General features: G+C 43.9%; 1 non-coding gene across 1 annotated transcript; it reads left to right on the forward strand.

Annotated features, from left to right (window-relative positions):
- Window positions 1–1,899: 1,899 nt before the first annotated feature.
- Window positions 1,900–2,063, forward strand: LOC136385194 (U1 spliceosomal RNA). The gene has a single exon (XR_010747793.1). It is a non-coding gene; the product is annotated as a U1 spliceosomal RNA (small nuclear RNA).
- Window positions 2,064–8,584: the final 6,521 nt, after the last annotated feature.

Consider the following 8,584-nt stretch of genomic DNA (forward strand, 5'->3'; position numbering starts at 1 on the left):
TGTAGAATCTGAAGGGTCTTCTTCTGATGCCAAGCAGTCATTAACCCCTCAGCAGTTTAGCCAACCCGAATTGAATGACTTAGTAAGAGATTTGGGCCTATCAAAGAAAGCAGCTGAGTTATTAGCCTCCAGGCTTCAAGAAAAGAATGTACTTCACTGGTCAGCTAAAGTATCCCATTTCAGGAAGTGTGAACAAATTTTTGTGGACTTTTTTTCTGAAGACAAACACTTTGTTTACTGTCATGATATCAGTAGTCTTCTCAGCCAGCTAGGTATTACCACTTACAGTCCAACAGAAGGGCGGCTATTTCTTGCCAGCTCTAAATGGAGTCTGAAATATGTTCTCCTACACAACGCTAATGTTTATGCAGCAGTTCCAATTGGCTATTCAACTCATCTGTTAGAAGATTATAATGACATAAAAATTGTCCTCGACTTTCTGAAGGAAAGGAGCATAACTGGATCATTTGTGTGGATCTTAAAATGGTAAATTTCCTGCTAGGACAACAGAGAGGTTTCACGAAGTATCGTTGCTTTCTGTGTTTGTGGGATAGCTGAGCTCAGGAGAAACACTGGACATAGAAGGAGTGGCTGAAACGTGAAGCTCTGGAAGTAGGGATGCAAAATATTGTGAATGAACCTGTAGTTAATCAAGACAGGATCATTTTTCCCCCACTTCACATCAAACTTGGCTTAATGAATAGAAAAAGTGAATGCTTTCAACATATTATTTCTGCTTTTCCTGCCTTGTCTTTTGAGAAGATAAAAGCAGGTGTGTTCGATGAATCTCAAATTTGAACCCTCATACATGATGAAGAATTTGCCAGGAAGATGAATAAGGAGGAGAAAGCAGCATGGCAGTCATAAAGAACTTCCTTGGCAACAAAAAAGCAGAAAACTTGGACATGTTTTCTTTGAATATATGTACCCTGATTTATTGATGTCACCCCATTAAAATTAATAAAAATTTATTTATAAAAAAAAAGAAAGTAAAAAAGGTAATCGTGGGACAGACACAGAGGTTGGAGAATTACCATTGCTGGAAGGCAGCCATGAGCCTAGGAACATAACATGGGTGGCCCCTTAGGAGCAGATAGGGCAAGAAATAGATTTTCTCCTTAAAATCTCTAGAGGAAACACAATCCTGCTAACACCTTGATCTGAGCCCCATAAGACCCATTTTCACATGCTGTCCTCCAGAACTCTAAAATAATAAACTGATGTTGTTTTTAAGCTAAAAAAAAAGAAGAGCAGAAAACTATGAACTTCTAGTTCAAAGGATGCTATTGGCTTTCTGCGACACTGGATGGAACATGAGCATTAAGATTCACTTCCTGAACAGTCACCTTGATAAGTTTCCCGAAAATCTTGGAGCTGTTAGTGATGAGCAGACTACTGCTAGAGCATCAAATGAGATTGTTCTCAACAAGTACACAAACGCAAGAGCTACAAACACAAATTTTTGCCCAAATAAAATTTAAATAAGTTTTGCGCAAATTTTATGATTAAAATAAGTGTTTTGATATGTTCTATTTTGAAATTGTAGACAAGTTCTGATGCAACCATATCTTTCAGTGTATTTACTGCATTATATAAATTATATTTTCACAAAGATGATGCCCAAGAAGACATTCTACTTTATTATGTTAAACTAAATGTTGAAAATTTTTCAATAAGATGAAAACCTAAAATCTTGAATTGCAAAAAAAACTGTAGCTTACAGAGAAAAACTAATGTCAGATATGAGATCAGCACACTCGAATTGGGTAAGAACAAGTGTTTTGTGGATGCAACAAAAATTTTGTTCCCCAGTGAATTGATAATAACAACGACCTTTTGTTGTCAAGCAAAGATTAAATTATGGCCCTGATAAAATATCATATAAGAAAATATTATGGCATACTTACCTGGTAGGGGAGATACCATGATCACGAAGGTGGTTTTCCCAGGGCGAGGCTTATCCATTGTACTCCGGATGTGCTGACCTCTGCGATTTCCCCAAATGTGGGAAACTCGACTGCGTAATTTGTGGTAGTGGGGGACTGTGTTCGCGCTCTCCCCTTTAAGATAAAATTTTTTAAAAATAAAATAAAATAAAGGAAAACATTATGGGCAAAAATAGTTTCATTTGAAAGTTGGCTGGAATACCTAGAATTTTTCACAGAAACTCTCAGAGGTCTAGAAGCTGCTTTGTGCCATTTACAAATCTAAAGAAATATACACTTTTCTGTGTAAGTCCTGATTACCTAGAAGTAATGCCATAATAAAGTCACAAGGAAATCAGCAAACCGGTCTTCCATATGCTCCTTTTCCCAAATATCCTGTTTCCTGATAGCAAGTAGGGAAGTATTTCCCTGAGTTTTTCAATTGTTACATTTGCTACCCACATATTTATTCTAATCTTCTCTTCATGTATTTCCCAGTCCTGCCTCCTAAATATGGGCATTTCCTGAGTCGTAGGCTTTGGCCTTCTGCTTTTCTCTATAAATACTTTATCCTGTGGAAAGATCATATACACTGATGATTTCAACTGCTGTTTCTTCATGGATGACTCACACATTTACATATTTAGGCAAACTCTCTTTCTTCAGCTTCAGTTTTATATTTCCCCCTAACAAAATTCCTTTTATATAGTTCACTGTAATTTCAAATTCTATAAATCTTTTGGAGCTTTGAGCTCATTTTTGCTTTGAAACTAATTCACCCTGTGGGTATCTCTTTTTAGCCCAAATTCCCCAGGCTTAAGGAATTGGAGTCTTCCTTGATTCCCTTTCCTCTCGTCATGTGCTCACTTACTAACAATAGTATCTTAAATTATTCTAACCATGGTCTTTCCTCTCTCCCCCTTATCACCAACACTGAGGACACCCATCCATACTATCCTGTACACCTTAGCTAGGTTAATGTTTCTAAAACATGGCTTAGTACAGTGGTCCCCAACTTTTTTTGGGCCACGGACCGGTTTAATGTCAGAAAATATTTTCATGGACCAGCCTTTAGGGTGGGACGGATAAATGCACAAAATAAAATTATGTGACCAGCGTAAAAACTGTGGTATTTTTAAATATAATTGTCGAACTTACAATATTTATTGGGCTAAGTTAAAGGAGGAACGAGCATGTCCTCATTATTCAGGCTGTATTTAAATTTGTTATTCTGACAACGTTTCATGTCTGACATCAATATGTAATATGATAGGTTCAGGCTCGCTACCAATCATGAACCTACGACAATAAAAATAAACATGACTCCACTGTGTACTCGTATGCAACTTTATTAGAAGTATCCTCTTAACATCGCACCAACAACATAACATGAGTAACATCCTCTCTGCCTCCAAACACTTTCCAGTCGCTATGGTAATGTTTAAACATGCCTTAAAAATAAGATACAACATGGCCCTGGCCGGTTGGCTCAGTGGTAGAGCGTCGGCCTGGCGTGCAGAAGTCCCAAGTTCGATTCCCGGCCAGGGCACACAGGAGAAGCGCCCATCTGCTTCTCCACCCCTCCCCCTCTCCTTCCTGTCTGTCTCTCTCTTCCCCTCCCGCAGCCAAGGCTCCATTGGAGCAAAGATGGCCTGGGCGCTGGGGATGGCTCCTTGGCCTCTGCCCCAGGCGCTAGAGTGGCTCTGGTTGCAACAGAGCGACACCACGGAAAGGCAGAGCATTGCCCCCTGGTGGGCAGAGCATCGCCCCCTGGTGGGTGTGCCGTATGGATCCCGGTCAGGCGCATGCAGGAGTCTGTCTGACTGTCTCTCCCCGTTTCCAGCTTCAGAAAAATACAAAAAAAAAAAAAAGATACAACACAAAAACAAATATAAAGTGCATGAAAAATACAACTCACCATTGTTATGAATATTGTAAGTTACGGGTTATTTATTATAATGTTTATATAGAATGAGAGATAGTAACCTATCTCTCAACAACCATAATGCTAAATCAGTGGGAGCCCTGAGCTTTTTTCTCTGCAACGAGACGGTCCCATCTAGGGGTAATGGGAGACAATGACACCCAAAGTGTGTTGCTTATGTCCAGTCTATTCCGTAATTTTGTTTTGGTTACTGTCACTGCAGAAAATCCCACTTCACACAAATAGGATGTTGGAAACGGCAACAGGGTTTTTAGTGCTTTTGTGGCGATCTCAGGGTATTCTGCCATGACTTTAATCCAGAACACCGGCAGAGTTGCAGTCTCGAATATATTTTTAAGGCCGCTGTCATCTGCGATCTCCAGTAGTTGATCCTCTTCTTGCATTGACATGCTGGATTCACCTGGTTTGTTGACAAATGGATCACGGATCCATTCCTTGGCTATTCGTGAGTCTTTTGTGGTTGGGAAGTAGCATTCAAACTCTTTTAAAAGCAAATACAGGTGATCGCGCACCAGCTGGGACAATGAAGGCTTGGGCTCAGTCTCTTCCAAAATTCCCACAGATGTTTGAAACATGTCAAATATACTCCTGTTTACGTGTCGTCCCCACAAATCCAGTTTAGCTTTAAATACAGCTACTTTATCTACCAACTTAAAGACAGTTGTCATTTTCCCCTGAAGTGACCAATTGAGTTCATTGAGGAGGTTAAATATGTCGCACAAGTAAGCGAGTTTTGGGACCCATTCCTCGTCACTGAAATGTGCTGCTAGCGGTGACTTTTTTTCTGAGAGAAATCTCTGCAGTGGCTCTCATAATTCAAACACTCTGGCCAGGGACCTCCCTCAGGATAACCATCTTATTTCTGTGTGTAAGAGAAGGTGTCTGTGCTCCGTGTTCATTTCCTCACAAAGCTGCTCGAACAGGCCCTGGCCGGTTGGCTCAGTGGTAGAGTGTCGGCCTGGCGTGCGGGGGACCCGGGTTCGATTCCCGGCCAGGGCACATAGGAGAAGCACCCATTTGCTTCTCCACCCCCCCCCCTCCTCTCTGTCTCTCTCTTCCCCTCCTGTAGCCAAGGCTCCATTGGAGCAAAGATGGCCTGGGCGCTGGGGATGGCTCCTTGGCCTCTGCCCCAGGCGCTAAGTGGCTCTGGTAGTGGCAGAGCGACGCCCCGGAGGGGCAGAGCATCCCCCCCTGGTGGGCAGAGTGTCGCCCCTGGTGGGCGTGCCGGGTGGATCCTGGTTGGGCGCATGCGGGAGTCTGTCTGACTGTCTCTACCCGTTTCCAGCTTCAGAAAAAAAAAAAACACACACACAAAAAAGCTGCTGAACAGGCGCGAGTGAAGGCGTGTACTTTGATGTGGTTAATAACTTTAATGACATCATTCAATATGCTGTTAAGTTCGGTGGTATATTTTGGCTAGCCAGCATTTCCCTGTGAATGATACAGTGCATAGACTCGCATTCAGGTGCAACCTCCTTAATCCGAATAGTTAAACCAGACATCCTTCCGGTCATGACAACAGCTCCATCTGTGCATATGCCGACACAAAAAGACCATTTCAGTTTTCCTGATATATAGCCATCCAGCGATTTAAATAGTTCTGCGGTTGTGGTTTTGGTTGGCAATGATAGTGCACATAACATATCCTCATGCACATCCTCTTGATAAAGATAACGCACGTAAACAAGTAGCATTGCCTTGTTGTCAATATCTGTAGATTCGTCAACCTGGAGAGCGTACCACAGTGATTTATTAATCCTTTCCAACAATTGTGATTCAATGTCCTCTGCCATTTCCTCAATGTGCCGTGTGACGGTGGTAGCCGAAAGAGGGATCTGTGCTATCTTTTTAATTGCAGCCTCTCCTAGAAGTTCACGACAAATGTCTTTAGTGGCTGGAAGGATCAATTCTTCACCAATGGTGAATGGCTTCTTAGCCTTAGCATACGATTAGCCACCAGTATGATGCTCTCAGTGCACTCACATTTATTGATGTAGTGGCCACCAGTAATTGTTTCTCTCCTTTTTGTTCATGCTTTTTTCTTTCGAAATACTCAGAAGGCTTGTCTTTTTTTTTTTTCATTTTTCTGAAGCTGGAAACAGGGAGAGACAGTCAGACAGACTCCCGCATGCGCCCGACCGGGCTCCACCCAGCACGCCCACCATGGGGCGACGCTCTGCCCACCAGGGGGCGATGCTCTGCCCATCCTGGGCGTCGCCATGTTGCGACCAGAGCCACTCTAGCGCCTGAGGCAGAGGCCACAGAGCCATCCCCAGCGCCGGGGCCATCTTTGCTCCAATGGAGCCTTGGCTGCGGAAGGGGAAGAGAGAGACAGAGAGGAAAGCGCGGCGGAGGGGTGGAGAAGCAAATGGGCGCTTCTCCTGTGTGCCCTGGCCGGGAATCAAACCCGGGTCCTCCGCACGCTAGGCCGACGCTCTACCGCTGAGCCAACCGGCCAGGGCAGAAGGCTTGTCTTTTAAAGTAGGGTGCTTGGTCTCCAAGTGGCGAAGCAGTTTTGAAGGCTTCATTGCCTCATTACTTAGCCGGTCGCCACATATTATGCAGAGTGGCCTTGGTGCGCGAGAATCACCAGTTGTGATAAATCCATACTTCAAGTAGAACTCCTGGTATTGTCTGTTAAATGAAACCTTCTTTTTCTTCGAGGTCATAGGTTCTTCTTCTGTCTCCTCACTGGCCTTTTCCATTTCACAAAAAAACTTTCTATGGAATTTTGTTTTTCACTCATTTTGCTAGTTTATGGGTTTAATTTTAGCAGCAACGTATCACATGACCGAGACAAGCGTCAAGAGTGAGTCTTAGAAGGATGTAACAGAAGGAATCTGGTCATTTTTAAAAAATAAAACATCGTTCAGACTTAAATATAAATAAAATGAAAATAATGTAAGTTATTTATTCTTTCTCTGTGGACCGGTACCAAATGGCCCATGGACCAGTACCGTTCCAAGGCCCAGGGGTTGGGGACCACAGGCTTAGAACATTTGCAGTTTCAACATCCATTTCAGAAACGTGTGCTGAGTGCTTTCTGTTACAAAGTGCAATGTCACACACTGCAGGATGCAAAAATGATGCAGATGAAGGACTGTTTAGCCTGACCAGGCGGTGGCACAGTGGATAGAGCGTCGGTCTGGGATGTGGAGGACCCAGGTTTGAAACCCCAAAGTCGCCAGCTTGAGCACAAGCTCATCTGGTTTGAGCAAGGCTCACCAGCTTGAGCTCAAGGTCGCTGGCTCGAGCAAGGGGTCACTCAGTCTGCTGTAGCCCCCCTGATCAAGGCACATATGAGAAAGCAATCAATGAACAACTAAGGAGCCACAACACAAAATTGATGTTTCTCATCTCTCTCCCTTCCTGTCTGTCCCTATCTGTCCCTCTCTCTGACTCTGTCACACACACACACACATACACACACACACACACACACAGAAGGACTATTTATAGTCTAGTAGGGGGAAAGTCTTGTACATAAATGATTTTGGCTCTAAGTTAAAAGAGGTAAGAACTGAATGAATACACAAAGCGTTAACATCATGGGCAAAGGGACAATGACAGGGGAACAGCAGAAAATAAAGTTAGAGCTTTGACTCCAAGTTTGGCCTTTAATCTCCAGGCACAAGGAACAGGTGACAATCCTGGATCCTGGCTGTGCTTGATGATTTAACCCAGAGCTGCTGCAGGTAGGACAGGCGGGTAGGGCAGTGGTGCTAAGAGCGTCATTGGGAAAGGTATTGCATTTCCACTGTGCAGGGGATGGGATGCTAATAGGCTCCTGGTGAGGTGGAAGCAGGGAGTGCCACATAGGCATTACTACAGAGGGAGAGTCAACACAACTTAGTAACTGATCGGCGCCAGAAAGGAAATAAATGACATCCAATACAGTCACCAATGTATCCACGCTGGAAACGGGTGGTAGTATTAACTAAATAAGGGTGCACAGTCTGGAAAGCATATACTGTATTTCCCCATGTATAAGACGCACTTAATGTTTGGGCCTGAAGTTTGAAAAAAAAAAATGTATTACATAGTTATTGAAATCGTTTTATTCATCATAAAATTCATTCAACTCATCACTAGATATAACCAATCCATTAGCTACAACCACTGAATAAGACGCACCCAGTTTATAGACCTCAAATTTTTTGGAAAAGGGTGCGTCATATACATGGGGAAATATGGTTATTTGGGAGGTAAGAGTCCAGGTTATGTTTGGGATATTCAGCATGTATACGCCCGCAGAATATTCGAGAAGAAATGGCCAAGGCTCCTGGCGGCAGCGAACACTGATGAATTGAGTTGGAGAGGGGGGGGGGGGGTGTTTGGGCAAAAACGCGCAAAAGAGACTATGGGCCTCTTACAGCCGTGGCCTGCCTGGCAGGAGGTACAGGTGCCCCGTCCCGCAGTCTTGCGCTCGAGCCTGCTCTCCGCGGCCTGCTCTCGCCTCCAATTCCCCACGGACTTCGGGAGCAGCCTTTCCCTCCCTTCCCTTCTCTGCGTATTTCCAGAACTTCCGTCCCTACCCATCACCAGTTCCCAGTCAAGGGGACTTAATATACGGACGTCTATTTCTGCACAGGGACAAGGTAAGCGGTAATCGCAAAGATATCACCACCTCAGTTGCGCGCCAGGTTTTGGAACATCGGTCGAAACCTTGGGAGAACGCCACACGCCCAGCCCTAGATCTCGCGATACTTGACAG

Source organism: Saccopteryx leptura, chromosome 13 (genome assembly GCF_036850995.1).
Source record: "Saccopteryx leptura isolate mSacLep1 chromosome 13, mSacLep1_pri_phased_curated, whole genome shotgun sequence".
NCBI classification, from domain to species: Eukaryota; Metazoa; Chordata; class Mammalia; order Chiroptera; family Emballonuridae; genus Saccopteryx; species Saccopteryx leptura.